The sequence below is a fragment of the Haemaphysalis longicornis genome, unplaced genomic scaffold, assembly GCF_048455015.1.
Source record: "Haemaphysalis longicornis isolate Haplotype H1 unplaced genomic scaffold, Haemaphysalis longicornis Haplotype H1 scaffold_6, whole genome shotgun sequence".
NCBI classification, from domain to species: Eukaryota; Metazoa; Arthropoda; class Arachnida; order Ixodida; family Ixodidae; genus Haemaphysalis; species Haemaphysalis longicornis.
Window position 1 is genome coordinate 77,658,143 of NW_027526407.1, and position 17,559 is coordinate 77,675,701.

Genomic DNA, 17,559 nt, shown 5'->3' on the forward strand with positions numbered 1-17,559 from the left:
GAACAGCCTTCCTGTTGAATTTGAAATGAGTGTTTGCCAACGCCTCTTGCAGGGTGGTGCTTGTATAGAGAGAGCACATTGCGTTCACTCTCGCGGAACGTTCCTTGTTTCGTATACACCGCCAAAAGAGAGAAGAGGCATTGTGATGTATACAATGCGCTGCTTCTCATCTGCACTACCACTCCACGGAAGTGCCTTTACACAAGGGCATTGTCTTTGTTCATTACAAGTTTTTAATGATTTAAGCTTTTGCTTCCCTGCGTTAAACACTTTTATTGCAGAGTAGGCTACGCACTTCACAACTTTCCTTGTTTAGAAGTGGGTGAGTGTATGTCTGTTGCTCTTATCAAGCACTGTAATGTCTACGCACCTTGAATCACGCGCTCGCGCGCGCGGACACACACACTATATATATATATATATATATATATATACATATCAAGGTTGCAGTCGTCATTGCCAGTGCTATTCGGCTTTTTTTTTTTTTCCGAAATATATAATAGGGCCGAATGACGTGTGCTTGTCACGTTTCTTTGATTCATTGATAAATAAGCGAAAATATAAGTCGAGAAAAAATCCGCCGTTTTCCGGGAGCGGGACTCGAACCCACATCTCCGCATAACCGGTGCGGTGCGTTAACCAATTACGCTATCCCCACAGCGGCTTCTCTCTCGACTTTTAAAGCGGGGGTTTATATTTACAAGAGCTCTGAGGCCGGTCAACTAGCGCCGCCCCTCGACTACCGCGGGAGACGTAGAACGTCTTCTTTCCCAGCGGCCGCCACGTAGAACGTGGTCGGAGGTCGCGGTTAGCAATTGGCATATCCGAACTGCTGGAGCAAGTGCCTCGTAATGCATGTAGCAGAACAGAGAGATACGGGACGAGGGACTCGGTAAAGATACATATCAAGGTTGCAGTCGTCATTGCCAGTGCTATTCGGCTTTTTTTTTTTTTTTTTCCGAAATATATAATAGGGCCGAATGACGTGTGCTTGTCACGTTTCTTTGATTCATTGATAAATAAGCGAAAATATAAGTCGAGAAAAAATCCGCCGTTTTCCGGGAGCGGGACTCGAACCCACATCTCCGCATAACCGGTGCGGTGCGTTAACCAATTACGCTATCCCCACAGCGGCTTCTCTCTCGACTTTTAAAGCGGGGGTTTATATTTACAAGAGCTCTGAGGCCGGTCAACTAGCGCCGCCCCTCGACTACCGCGGGAGACGTAGAACGTCTTCTTTCCCAGCGGCCGCCACGTAGAACGTGGTCGGAGGTCGCGGTTAGCAATTGGCATATCCGAACTGCTGGAGCAAGTGCCTCGTAATGCATGTAGCAGAACAGAGAGATACGGGACGAGGGACTCGGTAAAACTCGGCTATATATATATATATATATATATATATATATATATATATATATATATATATATATATATATAGACAGAGAGAGAGAGAGAGAGAAATAAGGGTTGGCAGTCAAGAAAACCTCAGAAAGCAAAAGGAAGAATGCAGTATGTAACTGAAACAGATAAAAAAATAACGACAGAAAGTGAAAAAACAAATGCCCGTCGGGTAGGATCCGAACTCATGACCTCCAGAATACGCGTCTGGTGCGCTGACCACTACGCTACCGGCGGGGATATATTCCCCTGCACTTTCTGGGGTATTTATGTTAAGGTATTTTTGGTTCCTGCGCTTGGGGATGGTAGCCAGCGCCCTTCGGAATACACGGGGTGAAGGGAGCCTTCTTTTTAAACCCAGGGCCGTGACTTCAGTGTCTACGACATGGCGAGAGTGGTCTACCAGAGTTGAGCCTTCTTAAGCTCCCAATGGCCACAAGACTACCAGAACAGAGGCCCTCCCTATGCATGTAGAGAATCAGGATAGGAAATGATGGGCTCGTTCAAAATAAGACAGAAATAAGGGTTGGCAGTCAAGAAGACCTCGGAAAGCGAAGAGGAGAATGTGTTAGGTCATTGAAACAGTTGAAGAATTTGGAAAGACAGAATGAAAGTGCAGAAAAAATGCGCGCCGGGTGGGATCCGAACCAACAACCTCCAGAATAGGCGTCTGGTGCTATAGCCACCAATCTGCCGGTGGGGCTATTTACCCTACAATTTCTGTGTTATCTATGTTAAGGTATTTTTGTTTTCTGCGTTTGGGGGTGGTAGCCAGTGCCACTCGGACTACTTGGTGTGAAGGGCACCTTCTTTGTAACCCCCGAGCCATGACTCGAGTGTTTCGACGTGACTCGAGTGTCTCGACATCGAGATACTCGAGTCACGTCTCGCGGGTTAAAAAGAAGGTCCCCTCCACCCCGAAACTGGCGCTGGCCACCATACACTTCTTGATCTCCTCTGCCCATCTAACTTTCTGCCGCCCCCTGCCACGCTTGCCTGCTCTAGGGATCGAATTTGTTACCCTTAATTACCAACGGTTACCTTGCTCTCGCGTTACATGCCCTGCCCACGTCCATTTCTTCTTAATTTCTACTAATATGTCCTTAACACGCGTTTGTTCCCTGACCCACTCCGCTCTCGTCTTGTCCTTGAATGTTACAACTATCATCTTCCGTTCAATTGCTCACTGAGTCGTCCTCAGTTTAAGTTGAACCCTCTTAGTGAGAATCCAAGTTTCTGCCCCGTAGGTGAGCACCTACGCTCTGATTTTCAAATTCTAGGCATCCCTCTTTGTTCTCAGCGGCGTCTAATCTGGTTTTTCAGCCGACATCCTCAATTGCTATACCTTTCACCCTGCAACGGTGACGCAAGGAAATTCCTGGGGCGCATAGTCTTTCTTTGCTTTTTGGCGCAAATTGTTTGACAGCAGGCTTGTGCCACTTCCTTCTCGCCACAGCTCAGGTGCAGCCCTTTAGGCGCAGTTTTAAGGAGAAGCACTTTGGCGCCCGTTCCTGGGCTATCGCCATTGTCGTTGTAACCGAGCGAACGATGGCAAGACCCAAGAGTGGAAGAAAGCAAAGGAGGAGACTGTCGCCAAATTGTGAGGGAAGGGCGGTTGGTCGTGGTGGCTTAGCGAGACGCTTCTCCGAAAGTGTGTGTTTGTGTGTGTGGGAGGGGGGGGGGGGGTACAGAATTTTGACCCCGTACGAGACGCTCGCTTGCTTGACGCTTGGCGAAAACGTTAGGGGGAGCATGCACGGGACGATGATGTGCGGTCGCTCCCGAAGACCCGAAGACACAGTTTGCGGTCTTTTCCTAATACGCACTTCGCGCCACTGAAGCAGAGGCTCACCATCCCCATGTCTGCCGTCGAGAGAAACCACGAGTGAGTGCTGCCTCAGTGCACCGCAGCCATCAGAAGTGAGGGCTGCACTGCGAGTGAGGACACAGGTTGTATGCTTCGTCAGCTGCTGCAGCTAATTAAACGACCTGCTCGAGCGGAGGCTAACCACCGCCGACGCCAGAACGCACAGTGAGTGCTGAACAATGAGCGAGGCAACCTGTGCTTGTCCTTCGTCAGCCGCTGCAAATAAAAGTTTTCTGTAACCGTGTATTTTTGTCTGTCTGAAATCTTCTGCGCCAACATATTTTGCACTGTCAAAACAGCTAAACAGCTGCGCCCAAATTTCGCATTAGAGGGTATCGTAATCCCCAAGCATTTTTTAAAATAACGGGCAGGAGGTAAACGTTATGTCTACATGCCTATATGCGAAAACTTGGAATGGTGTCTTGCGGATGGAACTTGGTATCCTTTATTACGAGTAGGTGTTGACAGCCGAAAAGAAGGCTTCCTCTTACTCGCGCTCTTATTCTGGAGACACGGATTCAGTTCAAACAGGATTAAAATGTCTTTTTTTATTTAGCAGTTTCCCATTTTCTGTACCGCATGACAACAACGGCATCAACGCTATTTTTCGCAAAGTGTGGTACTTCAGGTTTTCGCTTTAATAACCAAGTAACTACGTAGCAAAAGGAGAAGGATGCCTGCGAGCAAATCAGACTATCGTAAACTTCATGTATCGGTGCTGGGAACATTGTGCAACAACTGGACGATGTCCGCTGTCCGCTCCTAAGAACTGAACGTCAAAGTTTATGGCACTCGGGGGGCACATGAATGGAAATGTCGATGCCCGGTGTACACGCACATGCCATTACGACTCCTCGCCTCCTCCGCAGATTTCAAGCCTGTCTGCAACTCGCGCTCGGTTAGTGTTAGATATCTCCCACACAAACGCACCCGGCACAAACCTGGGGTCATCTTGTTGCAGAAGCGCGAAAGCGTCACAGAAACACTGCGTGGGTTCAGGCTGGGCGGCAGTCGATCACAGGGCCGGGGGTTGCCGCGTAAAACAGGGAATAAGTTCGGGGTGATAAAGGATCACGGAGCCCCGAAAAGGTGCTACGAGAGAACATAAAGATAGCGGAGGAGATCATCAAACCACCAGTGACGATAGTAGTAGGACGGAGGATGTGGTCTTCAGGTCGGGTCAATTCTTGTCATTGTTTGCGTTTTACGTATGACCTGTCGTCTCTGAACTTGCCGATTTCATAGCTTTGCTTTGAACCGATGGTGTAGGCATTCTCTGGTGCTTTTTTGTCTTCTCCTTTCCTCAGCCACAATGTCTTCTTTTTCTCCGTCTAGCACACTCAGACGAAGTGGCACGTATCCAACGCGCTGTGCCAGCGCAACGGACGTGTTTTATGTAGCACGGCGTGTCGGAAATTGGAGCAGAACGCGTTCCTTCCACTCTAAACTTATGGGCCAAACTGCCCCTTCTTCAAGAAGCGGCCGAGCAGGCTCTCTCCTTCAACTCCAGCCGTTCAGCAGCGCCTCCCTTCAAGGGCAGCGACGGTAAAAGTGAGGCAACATCGGTTGGTTGAGTTTCTTGTGTGTTTTTTTGTTTTGTTTTTCGGGCTGGGTTTCTTCGTTGCAACATCGCAGATCTGATGCCTTTCAAGCCATTAACCCTCACGCGCTTGGCCTGTGACGTAACGCGGCGGTCTAGGAGGCTGCATTTTCACTTGGAGGCGTTATGTGTGTGTCCGTTTAGGGGTGTTCTTTTTGGTGGTGCTCTGTAGAACGTTGGGTCTGTTACGTAAGAGACGATGACTTAAGGCGTTCCACTTATAGTGAGCCGTTCAAAAGTCTACTTCTCTTGGTGCATGCAGCTTCGTGGTTTCAAGGTCAACGCACATCCAATATTTTCCAGAGAAATTAATACCGCATGCGGGTGAGGACAAGGGAGAACAGACACCACGGAGCGCTCCTTTCAACTAGCGCTCTGTGGTGTTTGTTCTCTTTCCTTGTCCTCATACGCATGCGCTATGAATTTTTCGCATTCAAACACCAACTCGCCCAGGAATCCGTACTCGTAATATTTTTCCCTTTGTTCCGCTAGCCTCAATTCTCTGGGACTCAAATTCAGATTCACATCTTCGTTAGGTGACGAATTGCCAATATCGGCTGTTCCTCCTATCTGTTGCCTTCGTTCCATTTTAAGCCGTTTTAAATGCAGAGCATTTCAGTAACTCAAGATGTCACCCGCGTTGGCGTACGTAGTCCGCATCGTTCCCCCTACACTATATAAAAAAATAATACCTTCCGGCGCCAGGTTTCGATCCCACGACTCTGCGGGCGGAACGCAAGGTACACGGCGCTCTACCGACTGCTCCACAAAGCCGACACAGAATGGAAGGTTACGCACGCGCCTTATATCCTTGACTAATTCAACCGTCGTAACCGTCGGCCACAGGTGCGCCCTCTCCCCCGCGTCCTCCTCGCCTTCTCTCCGCTCGCAACACCCTCTCTCGCCGCGTTCGGTTCCGGCGCACAAGTGGGGACGTGCGCAACACCCTCTCTCGCCGCTTTGGGTTCGCATCACGCGTTCGTGTGGTGGCGCGATTTCGGCGATATAACACTCTCTCGCGAAGGGCATTGGATTGGATTCGATTGGATTGGACTGGCTTGGCTTGGCTTGGCTTGGATTGGATTTGGATTGGGTTGGATTAAAGTGGATTGTGTTGGATTGTGTTGCGTCATAGCCGCTCCACGTTGCGTAATAGCCGCGGCAGGGGGTTCACGGCACGTTTCACGTTTCACCATCGACTTCATCGACAATGTCTATGCTGGAAGACAAAAATTACAACAACAACAACCAATACGTAATCCATAAGACTTGCAGGCGCGCCCCCCACGGAAATGCTCTGCATTTGATCGTGCCCCTCGCGAGGGGGTGTTTCTGCAGTGGATGTAGTATTTCATTTCGCAAAAATCAAGCATTTATGAATTTTTTTCCTCCAGTGTCCTTCCTAAGCTCAAGAGAATAACAACACGCAAAATATAGCTTACTAGGCCTTTCTGAACCTTTTCCGAACTTCTACAAGTACTGGGTGCGCGTATTCAAATGCAAAATGCATTGATGCCTTGAGAACATGAACACAAAGTGCACAAAGCCAAGACCTTACCAATCAACTTGCAGTTACGGCATGGCTCATAGAAGTCAACATCGTTTAGTGTAAAGGAAATCGTATACATTTAACTAAAGATTGAGGTGGAGTTAGGTCAATGAAATTACGGCGACATCGTTGTCACGCGATCGCTGTGAATATTCAATCTTACACCTGTTTCACTAGCGGTCTTTTGATGTCTACAAGTCTTCGAGATGCTTAGCGTAACACCGTATTTTCTTGTTTCACCACAAATGTCAATAGACGAGTTTTCTGCCGCAGCAGCCTCATAAAAACTCCTCCTTTCTCCCAATCCTACCCTCTTTCTGTTGCTCTGCGAGGTCGCCCCCTCGGAGGATAAATGCAATGGAAGTTTGCTCAATTCGATTTTCCCGCGTTCACGCTGCTCGCGCGCAATCTGATGGGAACTTTTGCTTCTTTTATGCTTGACGCAGCTCGAGCTCGAGCTTTTTTTATCAGTTTGCTTATATCTTGCCTCTCTACATGACCGCTTTTAACCCATAATTTTTTTTCTCATTTGGTATCCTAAAAAACAATTTAATGTGTACTCTTAATTAAAGAACTCTGGTAGTCTCGGCTAAGCACTTAATATTCCTCAAATGGGCCTGGCGTTTCTCTTGGGCTGAATAATGTGGACATGTAAGAGTCATGACAGCAGTCATATTAGTTTGACATGGCTTTGCCCGTATGAAATTCGCGCTCAAAGTTTCTTTACACAGTTTTTTGGCCGGGTGGATGAATCAAATGACAAGAAGCCCAACAGACAAACAGGCCTAAATTTCGCGTGTAAGTAGCCGAAGCAGAAACGTCTGTTTTTTTTTTCTCTCTCCGCCTGGACTCACTTGGAAATGACAACCATGAAATTAAAGGAGTGTCACTTCTACGCGGCCGCAATCGCAATAACGTCAAGGCCGAATCTCGGCACGCACGCCCGCCGACAATGAATGCGACACGCGGAGCTCTCCCAGCTGAAAGCCGTGCCACCACAGGCGGCGGCGGGGTCGAGGACATTAACTGCCCACAACGCTGTCACCGCTCTCTACAAAAGCTAGCTTCCAGGATGTGTCGAGCACGCGGAAGAACAGAAAAAAAAATTAGCACCGGAACCCGAACTACGGAATAAAAGCGGAAAAGAAAACAGGCATGCGACCAAGGGACAGCAAGAGAAAGTGGCGAATGTAGGAGGCGTTCCTCAGGGCAGTGCTCTGAGCCCCTCGCTGTTATTGAAGCGCAGTATCATTATACAAGGTGGATCGCAGCGTAGCCTATTGTTGACGTTCAGGGCGTAGCTGCACGGCAGGCCGCCAGAACATTAGGGGATAAACCGCACCATTCCGTGCCCCAAGCACAAGCAGTTTCCTTCTTTCCCCTCTCTCTCGCTCTCTGTGTCGTTCTAGCGATATCTTTCTTTCTTGTTTTGTTTTTCCGCAGAAACGTTGCTTTCCACCTTTTGTGTCTTGTTTCCCGAGTTGATGTTTCGCGATATCTATTTTCAGGGGCAGTCTACGTCATTTGATATTTTATTTTTAGTGTTTTTTTTTTCTTGTGGTAGCTCATCTTAGGCTTACTCAGCTCGCTTTTCTTCTGGGGTGATTTTCTAGTTGTTGGTTCTAAAGCGTCACTTTCTCTCCTTGTTTTGTCACTAATAGTGGTGTGATGCAGCATGTGAGTCGGGGTTGTCGCTTCTGCTTCGTCGCTTCTTTTTGTCTCTTGCAGTCCTTTCTCCATTATTAGGAACTCCTCCAGCCGGGAGCGTACTGCAGAACCACGCGATCAGCAACCCAACCTGATCATTAAGCAAGAGGAGTCCTAAACGCCCAGTCGATTCCCCATGGGTAGCCACCCGCGGTGTTTCTCTTTACCAACTATAGTATCCCCGCAACGTTCTCGTCTTGTGTCGCTGGCTACTGTGGTGTGCTTGTCGAGGAGTACTTTTTCACTTTCATATTTGATGTCAACTAGGAGGCAAGAATGTTTTGGCCTCTCTGTACTTTTCTTTCGTTCCTTCCTTATATCTTCAGGAGGCCTTTATGTGTGACCTGGCTGAGGTGCACGGCCTTCCCAGTCGACGCCCTTGTAGTGTTCGTCCCAGCTATGTGCCTGTAGAATACTCGCAGGTGTTATCCATTTCTCATACGACTCGCACAAGATGTAATTGAGGGAAAAGGTATTAGACGACTGATGTCACCGCAAAAAAAACCGGAGGCAGTTTGGTCAATTACATGACCCCTCTACGTATTTAATTCACAGGTTTCCTTTTGATATTGATTTGGTTTTGATATATCCTGCTCCGCATGGGCCATGGGGAATTCAAAGGTTAGTACTACGCTTTTGCTTATGAAAATTGTCGGAGATATTACAGACGTCCTGACTTAGCTTCGAAGTGCCGCAAACAACTACTCTCTTGTTAAGGCAAAAAGGCATTGTTGTGATGGGGAAGTCCAACTCTAATAAACTTTTTCTTAGATATCTTGTTAGGGTGAATGTTTTTTCACTGGTTTGGTATATTGGGCTTTAGGAATGGGTTGCGCCCCAGGAATGACTTATTTTAGACTCATACCTGCGAAAATTGGGGTTACTTTGCACCGATGTCGTCATTTTTCAGCCGCGTACATTAACAGGAATCAGAACACCAGAGCAAGATAAGGCAGGTAGTTAATTTTTAAGATTCTGCTGTGGGTGAAAATCTAAAAGTTAAAAAAAATCGTCTTTAACCACTACCAAGCCATCAAATAACAAAGCTGGTTCTCTAAAAAGACAACATTGATGAAAAGGTCCCCCTACTCACAGTAGCGTAATTAATATCGGCTTTTAGCGCCCTTTCCCTTCATAAAGCGCCCTTTAACGTCGGCAGTACAAATATTCTTTCTTTTCGAATATATCTTCTTTGCATAAAGACACAACTCTTTCTTTATAAATGAGGCCGGAGAGAACGAAGCGCCATATGAAATAGTGACTTGGAAGTGATATGCGTGTCTCTGCCTAAAATGTAATGAAAACTCAGGTAACTTTAAGTTGCAATCCCACGTTTTTACAAGTTTCGTCCAACCTTGGTTATTCAGCCGCCCACAGAGACGAGTGTCAATCTTAGAAAACCGTTTCAAGTGCCGGGAAACAAAAGAACGGTAGAAAAGAGAAAACCTTGTGGAACACCCGTACTGTCCATACTCTCTTTAAACACCAGCAGTTGCTGTGCATTGTAATCAACGGCCACCAAAGACGAAAAAGCACGGCAGGTCCGACGCCGTTCAATACAGGTGCAGCGACATCTGCCGGAGACAGACCCCGCCTCCTCATAGCGGGAGGCACTACGGTTCGGCTCCTCTGTTGTACCCGGTCGGAATGACAGCCGCCGCTGTTGTTCCCCTGGAGTGCGTCACTTCTCACGCGTCGCAGTGTGGAGACGTAACGGCCTGTTTGCTTCTCACAGCAGGTTCGACGAACCTGACACGCTGCTTCTCGATTCTTCGTTGCACTTCAGCGCACTTTTATCGGCGCATTTGTTCTTAACGTAGACTGCGTGGCTTACTTGAACACTTCTGCCACATTTTCAGTTCGTGTATGCGCGACTTTCATTAAGGTTCTCCTTTAAATGTAACCTACTCTGGTCGCCGAGTGTTACTGCACTGATTTTTTTGTGCTCTGCCTTTTTCGTAACACTTTGTCAAAGGCCACATTTATTTACTTCTGTATTAACAAAGGCATTGTTGTAGGCGGGTATCATACATAAATGAACACAAAAGGTCGCTAAAAAGTGATGGTGACTACGTGGATGCATACTGCGTTTGAATTAAGGCGACACCGTAGATCTCTATGTATCATGGAACGCGCGAGGTAAGACAAATTGGCCGCCTATCTTACCCCGTCGCTGCAAATGTCGGCGAAAGACGAGGGTCTTCCGCTTCCTCTGCCACTTAAAGGGGCACTGACACAAAAATTTTGCAGCTTGTTTTTTTTGTTGCGATAAGTAGCTAGTGACCTACTTATAACCTGTAGAAACCTCATTTGCTTTAGCTTGCGACGGTTGTTTAATTAGAGGCATTTTCAATGCGGCCAGTCGCAGTTTCGGTTTCAGCGAGTGCCACGAAACGATGGATTTTGTGGATTTTGTGTGAACAAAGCTGACCACGTGACCGTCGGAGGGATATCACAGAGCAGAGCCGCCGTAGCACTGTCGAATCCGCATCGACGGCAGTTCCTGCGAATGCCCCCACGTACTGATCTCGTGAGGCGCTTAATTAAAAAGCGACCGTGGATGTGACGCAGGCGCTGCGAGTGCAAATGCTACCGCGGCTGAAGAACGACGTGCGACGCTCGAGACGGTGGGTGGCAAGACGCGCGCTGGGAGCAGCCGGCCGGTCTGCCTACAGGTCCGCCTACAGATGTGTTCGGCTTAGCACTGCGGCGGATATTCGAGTGCCGCTCTCGTAAGCGGTGCAGATGACAATTTTTAATGCAACCCGCCATCGCATCATTAACTCCTTTCTCATGTAAGCCACCATGGTCGGGACTTGGGGACAATTTCGTGCAGCGGTAACAAGCTATCACTCGAGCTACCTGGGCCACTTCGCGGCCGTGGCCGCCGCCTGCACAGCGACCGTGCGGCTAGCTCAGTGGGCTTTTCGTGCCTCCGGCGCGTTTTCGCATCCAGTGGTAATAAACAGTAATAGAAACAGAGTGCCTGGAATCGCTGTAGAACTTTGGTCGCGGCCAGCTGCCCGATGAGCTGACGAAATCACGGCGCCTCCGCCACCGCCGCCAACGATCGGGTCGTTCGTTCTCGAGAGCAGAAGCTCCGCCCTCCGGCCCTCCGATTGGAGCGGCGAGCCGGGCGAGCCGGCGAAAAACGCCGGCAGTGCGGAAGCGGCAAACACAAACTCGTGACGTGTTTGGACGTTGTTTATTTACACAATATCCTCGGGATGTCGATTGCGCGTGGTCCTCTGCTGTCTGCTCGGTTGCGTTTCGCACACTTTAAAATTGATTTTAAATATGCTCTAGGCTGTATTCGCCGCTGATATTTTGCAGATGATGTATATGTGGTCCCACCAATCTATCTCCGAAGTTATCTCGCCTTCAAAATTTTGTGTCAGTGCCCCTTTAAAGGAAAGTTTGGCATCTACCTAAAGGCAGCCATACGGCTACAAAGGAAAACTATACAGCTTTCTCAGAAACTCTGCAGTTGACGAATCCTGGACCAGGACAAATTTTTGTTCAACTGCGAAGTTTCCGAGAAAGCTGTATAGTTTTCCTTTGTAGCCGTGTGGCTGCATTTAGGTGGATGCCAAACTTTCGCTTGCAGAAACTTACTCCACCTTGGGGATGTCCCCTAAATCTGTTCGATTAATACTCTGCCAAGTAACAACCTTTCTTATCTCCCTTGCCCGCCTTCATGCTACTCAATCTTGACAGCAGCGCGAGAGGCAGCTGGCTCAGGCTCTGAGAAAGGGCTACGCAGCGCACGCCGGTAAAGGGAACAGCAGCAACAAAGGGTCGTAGGCCGCACCTGCATGCGCAATACGAGCCGCCTTAAGGGGCGATAGGTGTAACATTAAGGGACAAGAAGAGAGCTGAGTTGGTCGGGGAACAAACGCGTCATAAGGACATATTAGTAGAAATTAAGGAGAAGAAATGGGCGTCTGCAGGGCATGTATTGCGAAGGCAAGATTACCGTTGGTTATTGAGGGCAACCGAATGGATCCCCAGAGAAGGCAAGCTTTGCAGGGGGCGATTAGATCAGTAGATGAGATCAAGAAGCTTCCGGGAATAAATTGGTCGCACTTAGCACAGCACCGGGATATTTGGAGATCTATGGGAGAGGCCTTTGCCCTGCAGTGGGCGTAGATACGACTGCGACGACGATGATGATGATGATGAGAGGTTTAGGCAACGACAGGTGTGATCAGGACGCTCCTGGCGATGGTCAGCGAGCCGTAGGAGCTCAGGAAGTGCTGTCCAAGAAACTTTTCAAGTGGTGCTTGCGCGTCCCCAAAGGTAAACAGCAGAACATGCACACGGACTTTCGCATTTACATTCGTAGAAAGTTTGTATTGTGACGAGATGCCAAATCAATCCCCCGTGCGCGGGTAATGTGCCACGATGTCATGCGCGCTGATGATGGGAAGGGAGCGGGAGTGCGAGAAGGGGGACGAAACGGTGACATCGGCTCGAGCTCGGGGTTGCGCTTGGAATCGCGAAGAAACCCATTAACGGCGCCCGTGCTACCGCGCCGGGACGTCGACAGCTCTTGCCGGGGCTACGGGGCCATCGCCACAGCGCCGGATACCCGTGTCCGCCGCTGCGCCGGGCATCCGCGCCTTGCGCCGGGTCGCCTGGTCGTCGGGCCAACCAGGAGGGGGCCGCAACCTCTTCGGGCAGACCACCCGTTGGATCCACCCCACTACCTGTGCCTGCTGCCGCTTCTACCGTGCCTGGCGCTACTGGACCTCATCGGACGCTGCGCAGCAACGTGAGCACGTTCGGTTGGCATTAGGCGCTGACGCCGCACCCGACTAAGGTTACTGGACTAGCGCGACTAGGACTGACAAGGACTGCTGTCCTCTTTCCTTTCTCCCAGTCTTATTATTTGTTTTTTTTTCTTTCGTTCCGCGCACCACGTGTCTCACGTTCCGACAATACAACCACCGCAATCTTCATCCCTGCCATGTCTCCGACCCTTATGACTTCTGGCACGTGTCTCGGCTAACCCGAACTTCATCACAGTATGCAAATTCGTAGACTGCGCAAATGTCAGAGTGACAGGACCCACATCGCAGGTATCCACTTCTGCAGAGTATTGACCCGAACTGTGAATTCCGTTTCTACGCGCCCTCAGCAAGCGTTGTGAGGGATTACCGCCCCGCCTGCGCCTAAACGTAGCGTTTACCCGACGTTTTACCGTATCTGCATGATTCTAACGCGCACTTTTTTTGCTAAAAGTAGCCTTGCACCTTGCGCGCGCGTTAAAATCGGGCTCAAGACCGAATCAGCTTTCGGTGTTACACGCTTAAGTTTTACGAAGCGTATGAAGCACAACCGATTGTTGCTGATAGAGTTAAATGAGTCAAATAAAATGCGATTTCCCAGTTACGCGGTGTCTCGTCCTCGACATCTGGCGGTAGAATCGGCCTAAAATATTTTGTGTTGAATTTTTATCAGTAAGCTTACCTGCGCGTTACAATATGGGGCACGCTAGAATCACGCAAACACGGTAAGTTCAAGATAGGTTGGGACGATTAAACGCTATAGGTTGGGACGATTAAACGCTGTGCTCGACTTGCGCCGTGTGTGACACTATGAACATTTGCCCTGCATTTGGCCTCGATTCGCTGCTCCGCGAGAAACTGCAGCTACCTTGCCTGCCTCGTCGACGACTTGAACGCAGGCTCGAACTTTGCAACTTTCTTGGGTGGTGGGCAATAGTGATGATATATCCTTGGTAACAAAACCACTGCCCCGCTTCCTGCGAGACTGCGAATTGGAAAAAAATCTCTTTTGATTGTAAACAGTGGCGCTCACGCTGTGGCGCTTATATTTTTCATTTTCTTAGACTGGTGCCCTTTCTTTTTCTTTTTGTGCCGTTTACGCAGTAATTTTATTCAGCGTTTACTTTGACAATTTCGTTTCCAATTTCGTTTCGGTAATACCTTTGCTCGCAGGATTTTCTTGTATCTCGCTTTCAGCGTTTTTTAGGGTCGTAGAACCTTAGGGGCTCAGGCGCGGGCGTCGCCTGTCGTAGTATTGTGCAGTCAGGGTATTACAACACTGGGACACTCGTTTTCCAAGGCCTTGCGCTAGAAGGATTCATCTCCGTGGGCAAAACCCCGTACTAAAAGAACCCACCGGGGCACTCGTTTTCCAACGCCTGGCGCGAGGACTCTTCGAGCTTCAAAGACAAAAGACTTTTACAGCAAAGCTGTATACCTCTACCTGAACTCGGCACGGTCTACGACTTGGAACCGCAGGAGCCTCACCAACAGCAGGAACATTAGGACGAGGGAGAAGTACCAAACAAATGCATTATGCATATTGACTGGGATTAGCTACGCGATTGCTGATTGTATACAATAAATGTGCGAATGTATATAGCTTAAACAAAATCGTCATCTGTGTCTCATTCCCACTTAGCAGCGATTTTGCTGTGGGAAACACCGGAGCACACTGCATGCTTTTCCCCTCCCCAGGTTTCACGTTAGTGGGTAAGGCCCGGGATTTTTTTGTTTGGTTTCCCCTGTGGTTGCTGTGCCCGCAATTTCCAATATTAATCACTCATGAGTGCAATCATCGTCCACCTAGCGTAGCAAGCCCTGTCACTAGCAGGGCTAACCTCTCCCTCTCTCCCTTCTGTCTCTCTCTCCCTCTCTCCCTTCTCTCTCTCTCTGTCTTTCTCCCTCCCTCTCTCTCTCTCTATGTCTCTGTCTCTCTCTCCTTCTACAGTGTTCTGTTAGCCTATTTTTGTTCATCATGCCACTTAAAAAAGTGCTACCGATCCTGACTGAGATCCTTCGTCCTGTGACGATCCCCAAAACACCCGAAAGAACGGATCGGCCAGCTATTAGGTAAGCACCTTTTTGCTATCGAGTAACTCATTCATAGAGGAACCAGCGCCGATTCCACTCTGCAACCGTCAAAACTACGTTTTAACTCGGCAGTCTGAATCCGTCCGAGTAAATTGTATCGATCCATCGTCGCGCTACTGTCGGTTGATAACGGTGTTGTGGAAGCCGCGCCCTGCCTTGTTTTGATAGAAGCAGCCGCTTTCGGCGAAGCCGGCTGTTTACAGAAGCAGCGCTTGATTCAGTGAGGCCGCAGTGGCTAACATTCCTTTAAAGGAAGCTGAAACAACTTGCTCCGTCACGGATGCTCCAAGCATCCACATACCTACCCACGTGAAGAAACGTGCAGGCGTTAGACAAACATGGACGATGGGAGGGAGGATAAGGCTAAGACAACATTGCGAGACCTTCCGTAGAACCGAGGTGGGTTCTTGACGCGCGTGGGACTCGAGCTGTCCCTACCTTGGCGGTTTGTGAGCGTTGCATCTGGCCGATGTCTCAGCGCCGTGGACAAACACCACTGACGCACTAAAACAACCCTGTAAAACTTCACAGCTCCAAAGTTCTCGCTTTTAAAGTTTGCCGTTACTTCAAGCAATGCCTCGGCCACGAAGTGCGTCAAGGTATTTGCCGCCCGGTTACTCTTAAAGTCGTTAAAATATGCAAGTTTCATTCTTTGTACTATTGAAATGTGGCGTAGCGTATGCGGCCTGGAAAGCATCAAGCTTTTCGAAATAATTATTGTACCTACTACGCCGGCGATTTTCAGCTAGGTTTGCTGATGATGATGATGATTTCTATTGGTTTCCCATTTGTATCGGGGTGATGACATGTCATCTGACCAAAAAGGACTAATATACGTATGTTTTACACTTTTGGTTAGAAAGAGGGCTTCTATGCAAAACACAGAAGCGACGATGGAAACCCATTTTTACAAAGACCAAGTCACGGTATAACGGGCTTGAATGCTACACACCAAGCATGTTTGAGGTCGCCTCCTGTTCTGCACAGAAAAGCATAGGGAAAGTACGCCGTGTTATATCGAAATATAAAGCCCCAAGGGCCTTTTATTTTTTTAATTCCGAGTTGAACGTGAAGCGCGCACATAAGAAACGGCGTGAACTAAAAGCAAAAATCTCTCTAAAAGCAAAAAGAGACTCTGCAACGTTTGTTCCAACTATTCCCGAAGTCTTAAATCCTTACAGAACACAGTCCACAAACACCTCCAGTACTTAGATTATGGGGACGCGACTCGCTAGGTACCTCAGGCAAACATTACTGCTCTGCGTCCATCAGATAAATTTGGAAACTTGTTAAAAAAATTCCTCTCTTTTCCGGTATTGGCGCTATTCCACCGCTGATATTACGTCATCACAGCACTGAAGCGGCTATTGGCCGGCTTTGCTTGAGCCGCAGCAATGAATGCATTCGATAGCCCCTTTGAAAAGAAAGCCACAAAAGCAAAGGAGATACGGAAGGCGTTTCGGCTGCGACGAGAAAATCACGCGGTGCCGCTGCGTGCTGGCGATAACGATAGATGGTATACATTTAAAAGTTTAAAGGGCGGTTTCTTTGCTCGATACACGGGCCGCATACTGCGGAAACTTCAACATTACCGAAAAAATATGCGCCAATCCACTCTGTGAAGGTGGTTGGAAAGCGAACCTATAGAGCGTATTCACATACATACAGGCAACCATGCGTGCGCCGCCATATCTGTGGCCAAGCGTCTGTTGCTAGGCGACGTTGTGCGCACGGCCCGCAGATCAGGCCCTCCTCTTTCTTCCTCCATGCTCCTCTTCTCCGTGCTCCGCAACGTTACTAGATAGTGCCTTCATGGTGGCCAGGCAGGTCGCGGTCCGCGATATGAGCTTGTGTTTTCGTGCAAGGCGTGTGTGAGTGGCTTGATAGTCTGTCGCACCGCGATAGCGTTGGTTACGCGAAAATTCATGGTTCCGCTCATGAGTGTGACAACCTTATCTGCAATTCAACCCCAGCCTCTGCGCACACCTACGAGCGAGTGAGAGTCGGTCGGGGCGCAAAGGTTGCATCGTTAGCGCATTGGTCGTTTGTCAGCATGAACTGCATCATTTCCAAACTGATGCCCACTGAACGCAAAGTAATAACTCGACGCTAAGTACTGTTGAGTACAGTGCGATCTACCTATCGCCAGACGCGTATCAAGTCGCCGCCGCAGATCAGCTGATGGCCAGCCGCCGCGCTCTAATGTCACAGGTGAGTTGTTTTGCTGAGTGTGAAACATTTAGCGCACGAGAAACCCAGTACCAATGTGTCGCCCGTGCCATCTTGAGGGAAGCCGTTTTTAGGGCTGCTTTTTTGATAACTCGAACATAAGCAGCAACGTTTTTTCTTCTTGTTTTTTCTCGTGCGGTTATTGGATCGCATGCAGCGATCAGTTTACTTCTGTCAATCTCAGCGCAGGGCATGAAGCCCTGTGTTTCGATTGTCCTTGGGTGGAGTGAGGAAACCGGCGAGCATCAGTTAAAGGTCAAAACCTCGGGTACTTCTATCCTGCGCACTTTTGAGGCCGATATATCTTTTAAAGAAATTGCTGTTC